Genomic DNA, 23,378 nt, shown 5'->3' with positions numbered 1-23,378 from the left:
AAGAGATTGAACATTTTTCTTTAGAAATATAAGAAAAAAAGGTAGCTTGTAAAAGAAAATAATTTTTAAAAATTATCTTTCTATGGCAAGAATTTCTTAATCAAATTATTTTAGGAGCTCTTAATAATTTCATCAGTATATTAAACACACATTAGAAAAGGATTTCACTGATTTTAAAGGTAAGGCCAGCATATATTTTTCACTCCATATGCAAGAAAATATACCTAAGTTTTTAGTATAAAATTATTCAAAATATTCAGGGTTAGTTGCTTCTCATAAATAATATACTTTATAGTAGAAAAAAATATATATGCAATCTTTAAAATATTTACTACAATAGCACTCTAAAGTTTTTGTTACTCTTACTCTATAACATTTTAATTTTTTTCAGAAAACCTGGAATTTTAAATTTCTTACTTACATATAAGCATTTTTTGGTATAATAAATGTGACCAAAAATACAGATTTTTCTTATGAAAATAAAATGTGAAAATCAAGTTTACTTTAGATATACAGCCAAGATGTGAGTCAATCTTATACAATTGTGGAAAATGCATTGGCATTAAATAAAATTGCTGATTGTCCTTCAACGTTAATGCAGTTTGAAATCTAAAATATTAAGAAATAAGTTATTGGAAATGGAGCATAGAATAACAAGTGTTACAATACTCATGCTACAGAAGAGTGCTTGGATGGTTGGAATCACTCCAACTTTTGCTAGGTAATTTTGCTGTTTCATCGTTTAAAATGTGTATGTTGACAGTGAATGTGTTTATGTGTATACTTGCGTAAATAATGTCCAGGAAAACACACAAATATTAGAATTAATAACAGTTACTCTCTAAGATTATTTCTAAATAGGTTCCAATACACAAAATAATAAAAATTGAGCTTCTGTAATTTACAATTTAGATGTTATATCACATTTATCTCAATACATTGAAACTGTAATTGCAAATAATTGAACTTCCAATACACAAGTAAATGAAACTGCTGAACCAAAAGGAAATTAGCATTGATTGCAGTTTGAGTAACTGAACAGATTTGGTAGTTCTGATTTATTGAGGTGGAAACTAGTCCTAAACCCATTAACACAAAAGTATAATTAAAGTATTGTGATTTTTAGCAACAAATGCAAGAGGAGGAAACCACCATAAAAATATCCTTTTATTTTGATAATGAAAATCAATATGAAAATTGCAAGAGTAGTGCTCTCAAATTAATGCCAGGCAACTAAAAGAAAACTAAACATACAATTATATTTTGATAGACCCTAATAAATATTAAAGAAACTACATGATTGGTATGTTGATGTTTGTTTAGCTTTCATACCTGGAATTAATACTTGGAGCAACAGTGCATAATTTCTTGGAAGAACTCTGTAAAATGGGGATACCATCTGCTTACTTCCTTAAATAATTAACACTGCATCTTATATAACATTTACCCAGTAAATCCAAAGAAAAATTGCATTATGTCCATGGTTACATAATACTTTTAGCCAAAAAGAGTCTATTCAACTGAAATGAAGATAATTTACACAAATCTGCATATCACTTTATGTAAACACAACAAAGTTTTGTTGCAACTGTTTCATGGTCCTCCATTAATAAGTCATTCCACTAAAAAGATTATTAGGCAACCAAAAATACCATCTGCTCTCATTCTTTAAGTCAATTTTATTTTATGACAGTGTTTACAAGACAAATCTACTTCAGATTAATTAATTTTATAGGTGAGAAATGTATTCAACTTGTTACTGTATTTCTCATGATATAATTTTAATGAATTAATCACTCATTTAAACTTCGCTGCCTCCGACCCGAATAAAACCACTGAAACTGTCACCGAGAGTAATTCCAACTGAATTTACAAGTGGCCAGTACAAGCCTTCTTAGCAATAACTATTTTGAATTATCCAAATTGATGAAACCAAAGTGAAGCCAATAAAAGGAATTAAAGAAATTACCCATGTAGTATCCAAGCTAATTAAGACCGATCAGCTATGACTTTTGGCTAGAATTCCACTTGTGCTCACATTTTACTTGAATTAAATTACGATTAACAATGCTTCTGTTGCTATTATTCCCACTCATGCCCATCTACCTCTTCCTTTTCTACTTTATCCTCTTCCTCCTCCTGATGGTATTGCTACTCTTCATATTAGTGTTGTTGCTGCTAGAGATATTGTAATTACTGCTACTGCAGAGTCTTAGCAAACAATTCATGTTTCAGATCTATCTGCATAGAGTATGCTGATCCTTGTGTTGAGTATTACTTGCTAACTGGCTTTGGATTATTTATTTATATTAAACAAGATGATGTTCATTATCTTAATCAGCTCTAATCATTGCATTGGAGATATCTATTTATCTAGAGTCCTACCCCTCCTCTTAAATCTAGCTCTCTAGGGTCCTCATATTAGATGTAGATAGTGTTAACATCTCGATTAAAGAAGAATCACACTTACGTATTTTAATTTTTATGGTTAAATTCATGTGATGAGGGGAGGGGCCACATAGAAGTCAAAGTAACTGAAATCAGATCCCTTTTTCTGTTAAACACATTACCCATAGAAAAATCATCAATTTAAGACTGAGGCTAAAAAGGAAATTTTATAAAAGGAAAAATATAAAAGAGAAAAATAAAGTAATCTCTACTGAGAATATTCTATATTGAAAATAACCAAACAACGTTCCTAAAAGGGGAAACAGTATAATTGAGAAATGATGTTTTACATGCTTTCATTACTTGGGGTTAAGTAATATTTTATGAAAAAGTCAATTGAAGACAAGTCAAAATATTTGGGTGGTATTGTTATCATCCAAATTTGAAAAAAAAAACTTACTATTGATTCCATGAAAAATAGTTACAGGCTTAAATTTAAATTATCAACTTTATTAACTATAAGAATGAAATGACAACATCAGTGCTGCTCTTTTGGCACTAAAATGGGAATACCTGGCTGCAATCTATTTTCCCATCATAGTTCTCTAAGAGAACTAACATATTAAGAACTAACTTCTAAGAGATTGTAGATCTCTAAGAAGATAAATTAGGTTGCTTCATTCTCTGTTAAAAAATTACATCACATTGCAATGGTGTGTTGGTTCACAAACTGGCCCCCATGCTCATGCAGGGCAAGGAGAGACTGAAAAAAGAGGCAGATCACTCCAGAGTGTTAGGTGGCAGTTTTAATAAGCAAGGGAACTTACCCATTAAGCTTGTCTTGGGTGGCCAATAGGCCCACCTGCCAGAACCTTAAAAGTTTATGTAGAGGCCTTAACTGGATTCAGTCACATATACCATACAGATGGCCTCAACGTCACATTGTTTTCTCAAGGCTGTGTCTTTAAAAATGGCCCCCACCGTGGGACCGGTGGGCAGAATGTATATTCCAAGGATGGGGAGGAGGTGCAGAGTCTTTGATTCCCTGGGGCCAGCTTGCAGTTCAACCAGCTGTCACCTCCATTCAATGACCTCCTCCGACATGGTAAGAGAATCCAGATTCTATGACAACCTCAAAAAAATGTACAAGTTCACGCCACCTATCAAACTTCATCTAATCCTGCCATCCCCATTCTCCCTACACTTTGTCCTAGTTTACTTTTGTTTTGTGAACACACATTTTCCTGAGTAAGGAAAGTTATATATGGTGTGCCTTCTTTCTGGGAGGCCTCTTCCTTCTTCCTCCATAGGCTTGATCTTTTCATTTATTCAGTTATCACTCTCAATTTATACATTACATTCCCCTAAGAGATTCTCACTGTTTGAACTACATAAAAAGAGGATACCCCCTCCCATTTTTTCTCTTACACCCTACTATCATTTTCTTTTAGAGAACTCACCACAATTAAGGAGTTTTTTTGTTTGTTTGTTTGCTTAATTTTTTTTATCTATGCTTCACTAGGTTGCTTCATGAGTGCAGGACCATACATGTTTTATTTGCTGTATTCTAGCTAGTAACACAGTATCTTCAGTACTCAATAAATATTTCTAGAGTGAATGATTGAATGTATGCCTTAATTTACTGATAATTTGAGAAGCATCAACCCTGAGGCACTTTTCTAGTGATTAATACTGAAACCAAATAATCTAATAGACTGTATATTTTTCTGGTTCATATCTAGCCCTCAAAATCTTCTTTGCTTTCAGAGATCTTATTTAAATAAAATATTTGGGGTTTCTACTAATCATGACATTTTGCAAACAACTAAATGTGGAATATAGTAAGCTAAAATATTGAGCTAATGAAAAATATTATAAAATATAACTAATAGCATAATATCCAAAATCAATTATGAAGATAGGAAGGTATGTACGAGTACATTAAAATAATTAAAACACTTGAAGTTATAATACAGATCCGTAAAACAACTTATGAACTCGTTATTAATAAGCTCCACAAATTTGAGCCTCTGCTACTAGGAAAAAGTAGGGTTTCGTGTATAGTCGAAAGCATGATGATGATGAACAAGCAGCAATAGTTGCCTCACCTGGCAACCTGGGTATTTCAGGTTGAGATTTTTGTGTCCTTTGTTAATGGTTTTGTTTTGTTTTGACTCAGGAGATCAAGGGTGTTTTATGTACATTGGGAGACAAGAAGACATATCAAATAAGCATTCTATTTGTCAAGAGATTAGAGACATGTCTGATAAAGCATTATAATAGGAAGATATTCACTTATATTATTAGTTGTGAAGCTTAAACACTTTAGTTAAATAACCCAAGTACAAAATCACTGTAGGCCTGGCAAGCCACACATCTCTGAACTATAAAGCATATGACAGTCCCATGGAGTGAGGAAGCAGAGAAATAACAAATGTGGCTTTCCACTCTAATAGACTGAGGAAACAATGCCCAAGAAAGAGTTCTTAGTGGTAGGACACCATCTTGGAAAAGATCTTTAACTTATAAGTTAGAAAAGGGAACATACATTTTTATGTAATATTGAGTAACAATAATACTATAAAGATAATAATATTTAAAAAGAGTGCACAGATCCTTGTTTTTGACTAAATGTGGAGCACTTACTATGTGAAAACAAAACCATGTCATATTTTCCATATGTTTGCTTAAGGGAAACTTCCCATAGATAACATGACCATGGAAAGCTTTTTTTTTTTTTTTTTTTTTTGTTATACAATTTTTATTATTTATTTATTTATTTATGGCTGTGTTGGGTCTTCGTTTCTGTGCGAGGGCTTTCTCTAGTTGCGGCAAGTGGGGGCCACTCTTCATCGCGGTGCGCGGGCCTTTCATTATTGCGGCCTCTCTTGTTGCGGAGCACAGGCTCCAGACGCACAGGCTTAGTAATTGTGGCTCACGGGCCTAGTTGCTCCGCGGCATGTGGGATCTTCCCAGACCAGGGCTCAAATCCGTGTCCCCTGCATTGGCAGGCAGATTCTCAACCACTGCACCACCAGGGAAGCCCCCATGGAAAGCTTTTGAAGAAGTGATATTTGTATTAGTTTCTTACTGCTGCTATAACCCATTACCACAAATTCAGTGGCTAAAACACAAATTTATGTTAGAAGTCTGGAGATCAGAAGTCTAAAAATAGGTCTGCAAGGTTGTATTCCTTCTGGAGGATTTATGGGAGAATCTATTTCCTTGCCTCTTTTCAGCTTCTAGATGTTGCCTGGCTTCCTTGTTTTGTGGTCCTTCTTCCATCTTTGGAACCAGTAGTGTACCATATTTTCTCCTCTCTGACTTCTATTTCCATTCTCTCTTATTCTCTCTCTGAATCTTTATAAGGATCCTGTGATTACATTGGACCAGCCTAAGTATGCTAGGATAATCTCATCTCAAGAACCTGAAGTTAGTTGAGTGTGAAAAGTCCCTTTCAGCACGTAAGGCAAGATTCACAGATTCCAGGAATTAGGACATGGACTTTTTTGAGGGATCATTATTCAGCCTAATATTTAAGCTGAATTCTGAAGGAAAATCAGTCAGTGACACAAAAACTGGAAAAGACCTTGTCCTACTTTGGATTCCCTGGAGAGCACATGCTCAGTCTAGTACTTGAGGGCAGGTGGTTTATTTGGGAAGTGATACCAGGAAGTACAAGTGAGAATAGAGAATTGAAACAGTGAAGAGAAACTAGCTGATAAAGGATGTGCTAATGAAAAAAATTATAAATATGAGTAACTGGAGATTAATCTTCCCGGGTACTCTTTGAGCAGCACATATCAAACCTGTACCAATGGGATATGGAAAGCCTGGCAGTTGTGCCTGACATTCGAATCTCTCATCAGTTGAGGGACATGAAATCCCTACTATGCTGCTGAGCACAAGGGCTAAGCAAGCTCACAAAATTATCAAGAAAACTTTTAGGCAGAATAGCAGAGAAACCAGAAGAGGAGAAGCAATGGCGCTTGATGTGGGAGAATGTCAGCTCTTCATGCGTACACTGGGAACTGAGGAGGTTGGCCAGATAATTTTTAAAACAACAATAGTATCTGGTCCAGATGGCAACAATAATAAGACATTACAGGACACACCCAAGGCATTCAAAAGTCTTGCAATATAATGTAGTATATGAAACTACACTGTTGAAATAATTAGAGAGCAATAATGCATAATAATGCATTACATGGTTTGAAACAAATATACATTATTGCAAGAAAGTATTTTTAAAATGGAGTTAGAGGAGCAATGAGTTTGGTCTGAAATGTAGGTTGAGTTGCAGACCTATAGACTGGCAAAAAAGAGTTTGGATAGACAAAAAGAAGAAAGGTTTGTGAAGATAGAGAAAACAATACAAGCAAAATTTTTAAAACTATGATTATACATATTATAGCATGTTTTGCAATAGCTAAGAAGAATATACTGGATGGAAAATAGTGTTTTGATTTTAAGGTAGAAAGATTGCTAGGTAGCCTGTCAATAATAATTATTTGGTTCACTCATTCAGTCACTCAAAATAATAGCTATTAAATGTCTAATATGTGTTAGACACTGTTTCAGACACCGGCTTTATATCATTGAATGGAACAGTGAAAAGCCCTAGCCTTCAAGCTGTTTCCATACTTGACATTTATGTAAAACTTTACAATTACCAAAAGGTAACATGGGCTCATATATAAAGTTTACCTTTATATATAATCTGTATAATACAAATAATGAATATATTGAAGCATGATTCATGACATAATCAAAGCACACATGTACTTTTCTTTCCTACCATCCTTTTGAAATATATTCAGTAGGGAGTGTTTTTTCCCTTTCACTAAATAAAGATTTCTCAGGTGCATGACTTATTCTGGTAGTCTTTTACATATAAGTTTATAAAACTATTTAGATTACAAATATAGCATCATTTTTCTATTCAACCTTTCCAACATATTCAATTGTAAAACTTCTCCTTACCCACAGAAATGACATTTAAGCTCAGAATTGTGTACCATCCGAGGGCAGACGCTGGCATCTTGTCCCCTCCATAAATAAAAGATTTTGGCAGATCAAAATCAGTCATTAGCCCTCCTCTCTCTTTCTCAAGTCAGCTCTTCTACTCTTCTCCCTTTTTAGCTATAGTTTAGGTCCCTGCTAGCATCAATATGGGAGGAGGTGAAAATGTTGGAGGCTGTCTGATGAGCATCCCTCCCACAAGCACACATATAGCAGGGTAGCCAACCTCTCCTGAAAAGAAGATTTGGGAGATACATCCCCATGTCTACCACATTCCACCTATGTCATTACTCAGCTCTGTTTCTCTAAATATGTTTGCTTGAGGAACAACTCCTACAGAATTAAAGTTGTTCTCTTTTCCTAAGAGAAAACTTAGAAAAAGGAAAATGACAGCCCAGTCTGATTCAGTTATTCTTAAGGGCCATGATACATACATAGCATCTTCCCCAAAGTAAGATGTATTAAATCAAAACAAGAATCACATATTCTCCATCTAGGAGCAAGATTAATTTGTTAAAATAGTTATTAAGACTTTGTTTTTAGTGATAGGTTATGATTAGATATATTGTTGGTACGGTATTTGTTGATAGATGATATCAATATTTGTTGAAAGATCCATCAAATACATTTTCACGCCTTCAAATGCAGTATATACAAATTTGAAGCTAGTATTGAATTGTACATGTAAATACTGATGAATCTTGTCAGAGCATCTGTATAAAGTAATAAATGTGGAACACGTATAAAAAATAAATACAGTCTCACTGCGGCATACTTAATAATTGCATATTTCTGATTGTTCACTTTTGTCCTGGTATTACATGGTCATGAATTTCACATTAAATAAAATGGCTCAACAACTATTATGATACTTTAAAACAAACATGTTAGCACTCCCTGTAAAGAGAAACACAATTTATTGCAGATCCCAAATCTTTATTACTTTTCTGGCTAACGGCAGAAGGACTTGAAGAAAGAATCTAAATGTGTTCACACTGGAAACAGAGATTATATAAAACAAGTGTGGCAGCCCCTTGTTTAAAGCACCTCAAAGTTACCAAAAGATTTTGGAAGTGATAGGTCACAAGGTTTTACCTAGATAGGAAAAAAAGGAATGCCAACAATAAGTTTGGGCTCCCAAATGATTTCCCTCACTCTCAACATTTGTTTACTGACTAGGGCAAACAACAAATATGTTTTTGCCATTTTGTCAAAGGAGGGAGATCAGTTTTCCTCAATGAATACCAATTTCCTCTCTCTCTCTCTCTGTTTCTCTCTCTCCTTACCAGAGGCAGCAGGAATTATTGAGGAATCCTGTGCTACTATCTACCTGTACTTAGGCAACCCGTTCTTAACCCTCACTGCACAATAAACTCTTTGGGAGTCCTAGTAAATTACATCAGTTCTCAACCCCCATCTCTCCCCATCAAATCTCTGGAGGTAGGTTGCCAGCAAAGGTAATTTTTTTTGTAAGACCACCACGTGGTCCTAAGAAATAGCCAGGATTGTGTACTTCTGCTCTATCAAAGCAATCTAGAAAACACACACACACACACACACACATACAATTTTAAACTCCTAATTATAAAGATCCATCTGTCCAATATCAAATGTAAACTTTCACTTTATATAAGAAAATGTTCAAAGTCATATTCTTGATTAGTGGTTTTAATAGTGCTTGAGTATAACTTAAAAGGGTAGGTTTTATGTGATATGATTTTATAAAATGAAAAAAATAATAATCTCTTTCATATTGAAGATATTCTAGAAGGCTGAACAAAACTTTTCCACCCCATTGATCTGTACAAATGTAAATTCTATTATGTCGGTGTCTAAGTCAGTTTAGGCTGCTCTAACAGAATACCATAGATAGGCAGCTTAAACAGCAAGAATTTATTTCTCACAGTTCTACAGACTGGGAAGTCCGAGATCAAGGGGACAGTAGATCCAGTATTATAGTGAGGGCACTCTTCTTGGTTTGCAATCAGCTGACTTCTAGGTGTGTCCTCACATGGCAGAGAGCAAGAAAGAGGGAAAGAAAGCACTCTGGTCTTCTCTTATGAGGACACTCATCATATTCATGAGGGCTCCACCCTCGTGACCTAATTACTTCCCAAAGACCCCACTTCCCCACCATCACATGGTGGGCTGAAATATTAACATATGATTTTGGGGGAGACCCAGCATTCAGTCCATAGCAGTGAGCTAAGGGAGGTCTAAATTCTGGGAACAGAAAGGACAGTGCTTCTCTGTAAAAACAAAACAAAACAGGAGAATTATACATTCACTCTTAAAATGTAATATTAAGTAATTCTTCAATTTTTAAAAAACTGAATCAAAAGAACTACTTGAAAGTATACAAAACATGCGTTTTTTTTTTTTTTTTTTTCAAACATCTTTATTGAAGTATAATTGCCTTACAATAGTGTGTTAGCATCTGCTTTATAACAAAGTGAATCTGTTATACATATACAATATGTTCCCATTTCTCTTCCCTCTTGCATCTCCCTCCCTCCCACCCTCCCCATCCCACCCCTCTAGGTGGTCACAAAGCACCGAGCTGATCTCCCTGTGCTATGCAGCTGCTTCCCACTAGCTATCTATTTTACATTTGGTAGTGTATATATGTCCATGACACTCTCTTACCCTGTCACATCTCACCCCACCCCCTCCCCATATCCTCAAGTTCATTCTCTAGTAGGTCTGTGTCTTTATTCCCGTCTTGCCACTAGGTTCTTCATGGCCTTTTTTTTTTTTTTTTCCCTTAGATTCCATATATATGTGTTAGCATACTGTATTTGTTTTTCTCTTTCTGACTTACTTCACTCTGTATGACAGACTCTAACTCCATCCACCTCATTACAAATACCTCCATTTCATTTCTTTTTATGGCTGAGTAATATTCCATTGTATATATGTGCCACATCTTCTTTATCCATTCATCTGTCGATGGACATTTAGGTTGCTTCCATGTCCTGGCTATTGTAAATAGAGCTGCAATGAACATTTTGGTACATGACTCTTTTTGACCTATGGTTTTCTCAGGGTATATGCCCAGTAGTGGGATTGCTGGGTCGTATGGTAGTTCTATTTGTAGTTTTTTAAGGAACCTCCATACTGTTCTCCATAGTGGCTGTATCAATTTACATTCCCACCAACAGTGCAAGAGTGTTCCCTTTCCTCCACACCCTCTCCAGCATTTATTGTTTCTAGATTTTTTGATGATGGCCATTCTGACCGGTGTGAGATGATATCTCATTGTAGTTTTGATTTGCATTTCTCTAATGATTAATGATGTTGAGCATTCTTTCATGTGTCTGTAGGCCATCTGTATATCTTCTTTGGAGAAATGTCTATTTAGATCTTCTGCCCATTTTTGGATTGGGTTGTTCGTTTTTTTGTTATTGAGCTGCATGAGCTGCTTGTAAATCTTGGAGATTAATCCTTTGTCAGTTGCTTCATTTGCAAATATTTTCTCCCATTCTGAGGGTTGTCTTTTGGTCTTGTTTATGGTTTCCTTTGCTGTGCAAAAGCTTTTCAGTTTCATTAGGTCCCATTTGTTTATTTGTGTTCTTATTTCCATTTCTCTGGGAGCTGGGTCAAAAAGAATCTTGCTGTGATGTATGTCATAGAGTGTTCTGCCTATGTTTTCCTCTAAGAGTTTGATAGTGTCTGCCCTTACACTTAGGTCTTTAATCCATTTTGAGTTTATTTTTGTGCATGGTGTCAGGGAGTGTTCTAATTTCATACTTTTACATGTTCCTGTCCAATTTTCCCAGCACCACTTATTGAAGAGGCTGTCTTTTCTCCACTGTATATGCTTGCCTCCTTTATCAAAGATAAGTTGACCATATGTGTGTGGGTTTATCTCTGGGCTTTCTATCCTGTTCCATTGATCTATATTTCTGTTTTTGTGCCAATACCAAACTGTCTTGATTACTGAAGCTTTGTAATATAGTCTGAAGTCAGGGAGCCTGATTCCCCCAGCTCCATTTTTCGTTCTCAAGATTGCTTTGGCTATTCGGGGTCTTTTGTGTTTCCATACAAATTGTGAAATTTTTTGTTCTAGTTCTGTGAAAAATGCCAGTGGTAGTTTGATAGGGATTGCATTGAATCTGTAGATTGCTTTGGGTAGTAGAGACATTTTCACAATGTTGATTCTTCCAATCCAGGAACATGGTATATCTCTCCATCTATTTGTATCCTCTTTAATTTCTTTCATCAGTGTCTTATAATTTTCTGCATACAGGTCTTTTGTCTCCTTAGGTAGGTTTATTCCTAGATATTTTATTCTTTTTGTTGCAATGGTAAATGGGAGTGTTTTCTTAATTTCACTTTCAGATTTTTCGTCATTAGTGTATAGAAATGCAAGAGATTTCTGTGCATTAATTTTGTATCCTGCTACTTTACCAAATTCATTGATTAGCTCTAGGAGTTTTCTGGTAGCATCTTTAGGATTCTCTATGTATAGTATCATGTCATCTGCAAATAGTGACAGCTTTACTTCTTCTTTTCCGATTTGGATTCCTTTTATTTCTTTGTCTTCTCTGATTGCTGTGGCTAGGACTTCCAGAACTATGTTGAATAATAGTGGTGAGAGTGGGCAACCTTGTCTTGTTCCTGATCTTAGTGGAAATGGTTTCAGTTTTTCACCATTGAGGACAATGTTGGCTGTGGGTTTGTCATATATGGCCTTTATTATGTTGAGGAAAGTTCCCTCTATGCCTACTTTCTGCAGGGCTTTTATCATAAATGGGTGTTGAATTTTGTCAAAAGCTTTCTCTGCATCTATTGAGATGATCATATGGTTTTTCTCCTTCAATTTGTTAATATGGTGTATCACATTGATTGATTTGCGTATATTGAAGAATCCTTGCATTCCTGGGATAAACCCCACTTGGTCATGGTGTATGATCCTTTTAATGTGCTGTTGGATTCTGTTTGCTAGTATTTTGTTGAGGATTTTTGCATCTATGTTCATCAGTGATATTGGCCTGTAGTTTTCTTTCTTTGTGACATCTTTGTCTGGTTTTGGTATCAGGGTGATGGTGGCCTCGTAGAATGAGTTTGGGAGTGTTCCTCCCTCTGCAATATTTTGGAAGAGTTTGAGAAGGATAGGTGTTAGCTCTTCTCTAAATGTTTGATAGAATTCGCCTGTGAAGCCATCTGGTCCTGGGCTTTTGTTTGTTGGAAGGTTTTTAATCACAGTTTCAATTTCAGTGCTTGTGATTGGTCTGTTCATATTTTCTATTTCTTCCTGGTTCAGTCTCGGCAGTTTGTGCATTTCTAAGAATCTGTCCATTTCTTCCAGGTTGTCCATTTTATTGGCATATAGTTGCTTGTAGTAATCTCTCATGATCTTTTGTATTTCTGCAGTGTCAGTGGTTACTTCTCCTTTTTCATTTCTAATTCTATTGATCTGAGTCTTCTCCCTTTTTCTCTTGATGAGTCTGGCTAATGGTTTATCAATTTTGTTTATCTTCTCAAAGAACCAGCTTTTAGTTTCATTGATTTTTGCTATTGTTTCCTTCATTTCTTTTTCATTTATTTCTGACCTGATCTTTATAATTTCTTTCCTTCTGCTGGCTTTGGGGTTTTTTTGTTCTTCTTTCTCTAATTGCTTTAGGTGCAAGGTTAGGTTGTTTATTCGAGATGTTTCCTGTTTCCTGAGGTAGGCTTGTATTGCTATAAACTTCCCTCTTAGCACTGCTTTTGCTGTGTCCCATAGGTTTTGGGTCGTCGTGTCTCCATTGTCATTTGTTTCTAGGTATTTTTTGATTTCCCCTTTGATTTCTTCAGTAATCACTTCGTTATTAAGTAATGTATTGTGTAGCCTCCATGTGTTTGTATTTTTTACAGATCTTTTCCTGTAATTGATATCTAGTCTCATAGCGTTGTGGTCGGAAAAGATACTTGATACGATTTCAATTTTCTTAAATTTACCAAGGCTTGATTTGTGACCCAAGATATGATCTATCCTGGAGAATGTTCCATGAGCACTTGAGAAAAATGTGTATTCTGTTGTTTTTGGGTGGAATGTCCTATAAATATCAATTAAGTCCATATTGTTTAATGTATCATTTAAAGCTTGTGTTTCCTTATTTATTTTCATTTTGGATGATCTGTCCATTGGTGAAAGTGGGGTGTTAAAGTCCCCTACTATGATTGTGTTGCTGTCAATTTCCCCTTTCATGGCTGTTATTATTTGCCTTATGTATTGAGGTGCTCCTATGTTGGGTGCATAAATATTTACAAATGTTATACCTTCCTCTTGGATCGATCCCTTGATCATTATATAGTGTCCTTCTTTGTCTCTTGTAATAGTCTTTATTTTAAAGTCTATTTTGTCTGATATGAGAATTGCTACTCCAGCTTTCTTTTGATTTCCATTTGCATGGAATATCTTTTTCCATCCCCTCACTTTCAGTCTGTATGTGTCCCTAGGTCTGAAGTGGGTCTCTTGTAGACAGCATATGTATGGGTCTTGTTTTTGTATCCATTCAGCCAGCCTGTGTCTTTTGGTGGGAGCATTTAATCCATTTACATTCAAGGTAATTATCGATATGTATGTTCCTATTCCCATTTTCTTAAATGTATTGGGTTTGTTATTGTAGGTGTTTTCCTTCTCTTGTGTTTCTTGCCTAGAGAATTTCCTTTAGCATTTGTTGTAAAGCTGGTTTGGTGGTGCTGAACTCTCTCAGCTTTTGCTTGTCTGTAAAGGTTTTAATTTCTCCATCGAATCTGAATGAGATCCTTGCTGGGTAGAGTAATCTTGGTTGTAGGTTTTTCTCCTTCATGACTTTAAGTATATCCTGCCACTCCCTTCTGGCTTGCAGAGTTTCTGCTGAGAGATCAGATGTTAACCTTATGGGGATTCCCTTGTGTGTTATTTGTTTTTTTTCCCTTGCTGCCTTTAATATGTTTTCCTTATATTTAATTTTTGACAGTTTGATTAATATGTGTCTTGGCGTGTTCCTCCTTGGGTTTATCCTGTATGGGACTCTCTGTGCTTCCAGGACTTGATTAACTATTTCCTTTCCCATATTAGGGAAGTTTTCAACTATAATCTCTTCAAAAATTTTCTCAGTCCCTTTCTTTTTCTCTTCTTCTTCTGGTACCCCTATAATTCGAATGTTGGCACGTTTAATGTTGTCCCAGAGGTCCCTGAGACTGTCCTCAGTTCTTTTCATTCTTTTTTCTTTATCCTGCTCTGTAGTAGTTATTTCCACCATTTTATCTTCCAGGTCACTTATCCTTTCTTCTGCCTCAGTTATTCTACTATTGATCCCATCTAGAGTATTTTTAATTTCATTTATTGTGTTTTTCATCATTGCTTGGTTCCTCTTTAGTTCTTCTACATCCTTGTTAAATGTTTCTTGCATTTTGTCTATTCTATTTCCAAGATTTTGGATCATCCTTACTATCATTATTCTGAATTCTTTTTCAGGTAGACTACCTATTTCCTCTTCATTTGTTAAGTCCAGTGTGTTTTGAGCCTGCTCCTTCATCTGCTGTGTGTTTTTCTGTCGTCTCATTTTGCCTATCTTACTGTGTTTGGGGTCTCCTTTTCACAGGCTGCAGGTTCGTAGTTCCCGTTGTTTTTGGTATCTGTCCCCAGCGGCTAAGGTTGGTTCAGTGGGTTGTGTAGGCTTCCTGGTGGAGGGAACTAGTGCCTGACTTCTGGTGGATGAGGCTAGATCTTGTCTTTCTGGTGGGCACGTCCACGTCTGGTGGTGTATTTTGTGGTGTCTGTGGCCTTATTATGATTTTAGGCAGCCTCTCTGCCAATGGATGGGGTTGTGTTCCTGTCTAGCTAGTTGTTTGGCATAGGATGTCCAGCACTGTAGCTTGCTGGTCGTTGAGTGAAGCTGGGTCTTGATGTTGAGATGGAGATCTCTGGGAGATTTTTGCCGTTTGGTATTACGTGGAGCTGGGAGGTCTCTTGTGGACCAGTGTTCTGAAGTTGGCTCTCCCACCTCAGAGGCACGGCCCTGATGCCTGGCTGGAGCACCAAGAGCCTTTCGTCCACACGGCTCAGAGTAAAAGGGAGAAAAAATAGAAAGAAAGAAAGAAAGAGGCTATAATATAGTGAAGTAAAATAAAGCTATTGTAAAGCAAAGCTATACAGACAAAATCTCACCCAGAAGCATATACATATACACTCACAAAAAAAAGGAAAAGGGGAAAAATTAATATCTCCTGCTCCCAGAGTCCCCCTCCTGAATTTGGGATGATTCGTTGTCTATTCAGGTATTCAGCAGATGCAGGCACGTCACGTTGTTTGTGGAGCTTTAATCCGCTGCTTCTGAGGCTGCTGGGAGAGATTTCCCCTTCTCTTCCCTGTTCGCACAGCTCCTGGGGTTCAGCTTTGGATTTGGACCCGCCTCTGCCTGTAGGTCGCCTGAGGGCGTCTGTTCCCCGCCCAGACAGGACGGGGTTAAAGGAGCAGCTGCTTCGGGGGCTCTGGCTCACCCAGGCCGCGGGGAGGGAGGGGTACGGAGGAGGCGGGGCGAGCCTGCGGCGGCCGAGGCCGGCGTGACGTTGCACCAGCCTGAGGCGCGCAGTGCGTTCTCCCGGGGATGTTGTCCCCGGATCACGGGACCCTGGCAGTGGCGGGCTGCACAGGCTCCCGGGAGGGGAGGTGTGGAGAGTGACCTGTGCTCACACACAGGCTTTTTGGAGGCGGCAGCAGCAGCCCCAGCGTCTCACGCCCGTCTCTGGGGTCCGCGCTGATCGCCGTGGCTTGCGCCCTTCTCTGGAGTTCGTTTAGGCGGCGCTCTGAATCCCCTCTCCTTGCGCGCAGCGAAACAAAGAGGCAAGAAAAAGTCTCTTGCCTCTTCGGCAGCTGCAGACCTTTTCCCGGTCTCCCTCCCGGCTAGCTGTGGTGCGCCAACCCCTTCAGGCTGTGTTCACGCTGCCAGCCCCAGTCCTCTCCCTGCGATCCGACCGCAGCCCGAGCCTCAGCTCCTAGCCCTGCCCGCCCCGGCGGGGGAGCAGATAAGCCTCTCGGGCTGGTGAGCGCCGCTCGGCGCCGAGCCTCTGTGCGGGAGTCTCTCCGATTTTCCCTCTGCGCCCCTGTTGCTGTGGGATCCGCGCTGATAGCCACGGCTCGCGCCCTTCTCTGGAGTTCGTTTAGGCGGCGCTCTGAATCCCCTCTCCTTGCCCGCCACGAAACAAAGAGGCAAGAAAGTCTCTTGCCTCTTCGGCAGCTGCAGACTTTTTCCCGGACTTCTTCCGGGCTAGCTGTGGTGTGCTAACCCCTTCAGGCTGTGTTCATGCTGCCAGCCCCAGTCCTCTCCCTGCGATCCGACTGAAGCCGAGCCTCAGCTCCCAGCCCCGCCCGCCCCGGCGGGTGAGCAGACAAGCCTCTAGGGCTGCTGAGTGCCACTCGGCGCCGAGCCTCTGTGCGGGAACCTCTCCGCTTTGCCCTCCGCACCTCTGTGGCTGCGCTCTCCTCCGTGGCTCTGAAGCTTCCCCCCTCCGCCCCCCGCAGTCTCCGCCCGCGAAGGGGCTCCTAGTGCGTGGAAACCTTTCCTCCTTCACGGCTCCCTCCCACTGGTGCAGGTGCCGTCCCTATTCTTTTGTCTCTGTTATTTCTTTTTTCTTTTGCCCTACCCAAGTACGGGGGGAGTTTCTTGCCTTTTTGGAGGTCGGACGTTTTCTGCCAGCGTTCAGTGGGTGTTCTGTAGGAGCAGTTCCACGTGTAGGTGTATTTCTACTGTATCTGTGGGAAGGAATGTGATCTCCGTGTCTTACTCTTCCGCCATCTTCCCAATTCCCCCAAAACATGCGTTTTAATTCTGTTTAAACTGTTATACTTTGACTCATTAATCACCACATTATATAAGACCAAGATAATTATTTTACATGAATAAAAGGGATTTTATATTATAGATTAGTATTACATAAAATGTTCAAACTAATGTCTAATATTGATGTATTCAATAAATAAAAATGTAAAGATTGGCAATAAGATATTTTAAAATATAATGATATTCTTATAATAAGTAATCAAAGCCTGTGTTCAAGATAAAATAAGCTTGGTGGTGGGAAGGGGCGGGATTTTGCCAGCCGTGGCTGCCGCTGGAGCCGGTGTCCGGGCTGGTGATGGGGTTAATTCCCTTTCTTTCTTTCTTTTTTTTTTTTTTTTAACATCTTTATTGGAGTATAATTGCTTTACAATGGTGTGTTAGTTTCTGCTTTATAACAAAGTGAATCAGTTATACATATACATATGTTCCCATATCTCTTCCCTCTTGCATCTCCCTCCCTCCCACCCTCCCTATCCCACCCCTCTAGGTGGTCACAAAGCACAGAGCTGATCTCCCTGTGCTATGCGGTTGCTTCCCACTAGCTATCTATTTTACATTTGGTAGTGTATAATGTCCATGCCACTCTCTCACTTTGTCACATCTTACCCTTCCCCCTCCCCATATCCTCAAGTCCATTCTCTAGTAGGTCTGTGTCTTTATTCCCGTCTTGCCACTAGGTTCTTCATGACCTTTTTTTTTTTTTTTCCTTAGATTCCCTAATTCCCTTTCGTAAGACTCTTAACTTGCACCCACCCAGCCCCTCCGTCGCCCTGCTGCGCCGCGCTCCAACCGCCTCCTCCTCCTCCTCCTCAGTAACGCGGGCCCCTGAAAGTATGATATATTTGATCCAAGACAGTCCATTTCAGTCCAGGAATCTACAGTGGTGACAAGGACATGGGACTCCTCCTGCCAGATTCCAAATTGGTCAAGACAATTGACATCCTGGCTGACAACTGTGAGAAAGAACCTTGGATTATATTTTATTTTTTCGGGACACCACAATTCCACATCCATAGGACACATCAGCCTTCAAGTTCCCTGTAGAATTCTAAAATAACCTTTGTTAATGAGGATGTCTGATACTGTTACGGTAAAAAATGAAACTGAAGCAATGAAGGATTTGGAGGCAGAAGTGAAAGATACAACCGGAGTTGTAAATCTTATCAAATCAGAAAACTATGGGAAGATTTTGGCAGAGAAGAATGAACATTGCATTGACAACAATATTGATTTGCAGGAGAAAATTCAGATCCAGGTAACACAATCATTTGAAAAAGAGGAGAAGCCCTCAAAAGAGGAAGCAGAAGAAGAAAAGGCCAGTGATAAGTTGCCCAGAAAAATGTTATCAAGAGATTGTAGGTCAAGAATACACTGATTCAACTGGCATAGGTCTACATGAATTTTTAGTAAATACATTAAAAAACAATCCCATGGACAGTATGATGCCATTGAAATTGGAACAAGAAATTTTAGATTTCATTGGTAATAATGAGTCTCCACATAAAAAATTCCACCCAGTGACATCTTACTATAGGATGCTGTTACACAGAGTCGCTGCTTACTTTGGATTAGACCTCAATGTTGATCAGAGTGGGAAGTCTGTCATAGTAAACAAAACTAGCAATACAAGAATACCTGATCAGAAATTTAATGAACATATTAAGGATGATAAAGGTGAAGACTTTCAGAAATGATATATCCTCAAGAGAGATAACTCTACCTTTGACAAAGATGATAACCAGATGAGAATACGTTTGAAAGCTGACAGAAGAAGCAAATCTATAGAAGAAAGAGAATAAGAGTACCAGAGAGCTAAAGACCAAATATTTTCCCAAGATCCGCTGTGTTCCCAAGAGAATTATATTATTGACAAAAGAATCCAAGACGAGGATGCCAGTAGCACCCAGCAGAGGCACCAGATATTTAGAGTTAATAACGATTCATCAGGGAGATCAACAAATAGCCATCAAAGCAGCAGTGAGAACGAGTTGAAGTACTCTGAATCACGACCCTGGAGCAGCACAGATTCAGACAGCTCTCTCTGAAACTTCAAGCCTGCTGTAAACCAAAGCCAGCCGCTTCAGGGGAATTTCAGTTCTGACAAGAGGTGATAGTTCTGGAAGCAGCAAAAGCATAGGCAGGCTTTCAAAAACAGGTCAGCCCTTCATAAACCCAGATGGGAGTCCAGTTGTGTATAATCCTTCTATGACTCAACAACCAGTTAGAACCCAAGGGCCTGGACCTCCACAGCCACCTCTGCCACCCCCATCACCTCAACAGCAAGCAACTCAGCACATTTTCTCCCAGCAGGACAACCATGGGTCTCAATTGTGGCCGCCTGAGTCTTGCCCGCCAGCCATCGGCGGATGGCTCTGATCCTCTCGCCACCATGTTTCAGTCCTCTGTTGTTCTTCAGTACAGCAGTCTGGTTACATCACGACAGCAGCCCCACCACCACCACCGCCTTCTCTTCCTCCCCTACCACCTGGGCAGCAAGTCCCTACTGCTGGCTATTCTGCCTCTGGTCATCCTGTCAGCCAGCCTGTGCTCCAGCAGCAAGGATATATTCAGCAGCCCTCTCCACAGATGCCAGCCTGTTACTGTGCTCCAGGCCACGACCACTCCAGTCAACCTCAGTATCGCCCCGTCCCTTCTGTACATTACAATTCACGTCTAAACCAACCACTACCCCAGCCTGCCCAGCGGACAGGTTATCAAGTTATGCCCAACCAGCAGCAAAACTACCAGGGGACAGTTGGAGTTCAGCAACCCCAGAGTCAGAGCCTAGTTGGTGGCCAGCCCAACAGCATTGGAAATCAGATTCAAGGAGTGGTCATTGCCTATCCTTCAGTGCCATCATATCAGGTTTCACTGCCTCAAGGTTCTCAAGGAATGCCCATCAGCCTTATCAACAGCTTGCTATGTTCCCTAATCAGTCTAATCAAGGATCTATGCCTACAGCAGGAATGCCAGTTTATTACAGCATCATTCCACCTGGCCAACAAAATTATTTAAGCTCCTCAGTAGGTTACTTGCAACATCCAGGATCAGAACAAGTACAGTTGCCTCAAACTACTTCACCATGCAATTCCCAGCAGCTCCAAGGCCACCAGTGTGCGGCTGTGCCGCCCACCATTCTGGTGGTGGAATGGTGACGATGCAGCTCAGTGTATGAAACAATCCACAATCTCGTGCCCATTCACCCCCACAGTGGCAACAAAACAAATATTACGGTGATCACCAGAGAGGACAGAAGTATGTGGAATTTAACAGTAGAGACAATATTGTTCAGGAGATGCCAGATACCCGTTACTTGTTCAGCCACTGCATTACAACCCTCCTGCTGTTCTGCATGGACACATTCCAGCCCAACAGGGTCAGCCTGGCAACAGGCATGGAAACCGAGGAAGGAAGCAAGCTAAAAAAGCTGCATCTACCGACCTTGATGCAGGAGAAGCAGTTGTTGGGAAGGTCTTGGAAATTATTGAACTACCAGATGGAATAACTCGTGTGGAAGCTGAGAAGCTTTTGGGGGAATTCTTTAAAATTGGCGCCAAGATCTGGTGGCTCCGGGACCCCCAGCCCCAGCCCCAGCTGCGTTGTCACCCCCTCTGCTGTAGCAGCGGGGACAGCACTGTCAACCCCGAAAGCTCTAAACCTAGTGACTTGGCCTCCACGTACACTGTCTTAGCCACATGCCCTTCCATCTCCGCTGCACAGAATGCTCTGAAGAAACTAACTCAGTCAACGAGTTTAAGCTGAGAACGAGCAAGAAGCACTATGACTTTCACATTTTGGAAAGGACAAGTTCTCAGTAACAGCCACTTTGGACCCATGGCCTTTGTGATTCCCCTGTCCTCACCCATCTTTAACTGGCTTGGTATTTGGAGCTTCTGTTAACATGAGACTCCTAGGATGTGTGGTCGTGGCTTTACAACTTCTGAAGACAGGCCAGTGATCCAGCAAAGGGGGGGAAAATACACATTTCACCCCAGATGCCTGTAGGAATCCACATCGGAATGATACAGAGTTAGCAGCTTTTTCTGAGGAAATGCTGTTCAACTGCCTCCTAACTTTTATAGTTATTTTGTTTTATATTTCTGAATTCTTGTATCAGCTCTATTGTACTGCAAATTATTCTTCAAAATGATTACAACCAGTTGCAACCTGTATTTCTTTTTTTGCAGCCAGCACAGTGTGACCCAACATAGAATTTGGGGGAAAAAGAATGCAGGAGTGTAATAACCAAGTCACAACCATGCACTGTCTTTGGGGGGCTGGAGGGTGACTAAGGAGACCCCACAAATAGAAGACTACTCTTCCCCTGTATCTCTAGACACAGAAACAATTTCCAGAAAATATAGCATAGGGTCTTTTCCTTATTCACTTAGGTCATATAAACATTAAGTGTAAAGTAAATTATGTTCTTAACACCTCTTAATCAAACCACTTAGGTTCAAAGGGGAATAGGAATCATTCTAGGCAGGAAAATACTTCCATTTTTTTTTTTTTAAGTCTCCCTCCAATAATTAAATGCCAATTATTTTCATTCCCTTCCTTGTGGATTTTTTTGTCACCTGAGGAAATGCATTTGATGAGTGCTGGAAACTTCTTAAGTGGTTTAAAATGTGTTTTCATTGTTTGCAGCAGATCACGGGACATCAAAGATTCATTGCACTTATGAACAAGGAACCTGTTTTTCAATTTACAAGGCTGTACAATGTGTGCTGATGCAAGCCTTTTTCAGTTCAAGGAATAAATGTTTACAAATATATACCCACTTTGTCTTTTGTAAATTAAAATCATGTTTTTAAATGAGAAAAAATAAAAGATAAAATAAGCCCAATGCAATGCACTTTACTTTAACTAGGTTTAGTGATTGTCCAAAAAGTAATTCTCAAATTAGAAAAATTATGCTTCACGTATATCAGGAGTACTATCTTCCTGTTTACAACAAGGTTTTTTTTTTTTTTTTTCTTTCTTTTTTTTTTTGCTGCCCCGTGCAGCATGTGGGCTCCTACTTCCCCTACCAGGGATCGAACCTATGCCCCCTGCATTGGAAGCGCGGACTGTTAACCACTGGACCACCAGGGAAGTCCCTAAAACAAGGTTTTAATCACCTTGATTTTTATAATTACTCCAATAAAATATCTGTAATACCTTCTCATATTAGAATTATAAATAATTATTTGTGGTAATCTAAATTTTACTTATGATATTAAGTTCAATTTAATGACTTATTTCTAAATATTTGGAGGAAAAACATTTTATTTTATCCTCTATTAGAAGAATATCAACTGTTTCTAAAAGCAACTGTCACTTCTACTGTATTTACTATGGCAACAAGCCTAGTTATTATGTGTGTATGATTGATTTTCAGCAGATGTATAATTATTCCTAAAACAAGCAGATATATACTCTTACAAAATTAACTTTTTAAATTTGAAGTTGTAAAGCACTGTAGTTCTAAATCATAGAACATAAAACCCTTAAAACTTCCACTTTTCATCCCTGACTTATAAATAATATTTAGCACTTCTGACAAAAAGAATCTTATAACATAATTCATTTACTGGAATAAAGCAGTCCAATAGATAATATGCTTGCCGCCTAATTTTTTCTCCTTTACCTTTGGTACCAGAAAGACTTAGTACTTATGATGGCCAGGACACCACAGTCCCTTTAATGCTCAAAGCAGTAAATGCTTCCAAATTAAGTTTTCATCTTGATTGTAACCACCTGACTCTTTGTTAGACCTCCAGAGCTATTCATTTTGCTATTTTGCAGTATAATCATTATACAACCACACAATGCTCCCTATGAGTCTTGTCATTAGGGTGATATAAATTTGTTCCTCTACTCCTGAACTTCCAACAAGGTGACAGTCCTCTGTTAATGGAAGCCTTGCAAATACCAAGGAGAGAATTATGGCAGTATCACAAACTGTTATCCCAATCTGGGGAGGCAAAAGTGTATTCATAGCTTAGTGATAGAATAATTCTAATTTTCAAAGTGAAAAATCAAGGAAATAAAATTTCCCTTCACTAAATTTGACTGCTTTTTATAAAATAACTTTGTTGCATGATTATACCAAAAATCTCCTTTTTTTTACTCTGCCTTATCATACATACATGCCCGTCACTGCTGATATTATCC

The 23,378-nt window shown here is 39.0% G+C and overlaps 1 pseudogene; it reads left to right on the top strand.

Annotated features, from left to right (window-relative positions):
* The first annotated feature begins 18,288 nt into the window (after positions 1–18,288).
* On the top strand, positions 18,289–21,040 carry LOC103015780 (R3H domain-containing protein 1-like; annotated as a pseudogene).
* The last annotated feature ends 2,338 nt before the right edge of the window (positions 21,041–23,378 follow it).

The sequence above is a fragment of the Balaenoptera acutorostrata genome, chromosome 4 (assembly GCF_949987535.1).
Source record: "Balaenoptera acutorostrata chromosome 4, mBalAcu1.1, whole genome shotgun sequence".
Classification (NCBI taxonomy): domain Eukaryota; kingdom Metazoa; phylum Chordata; class Mammalia; order Artiodactyla; family Balaenopteridae; genus Balaenoptera; species Balaenoptera acutorostrata.
This window is presented reverse-complemented; position numbering and strand designations above follow the sequence as displayed.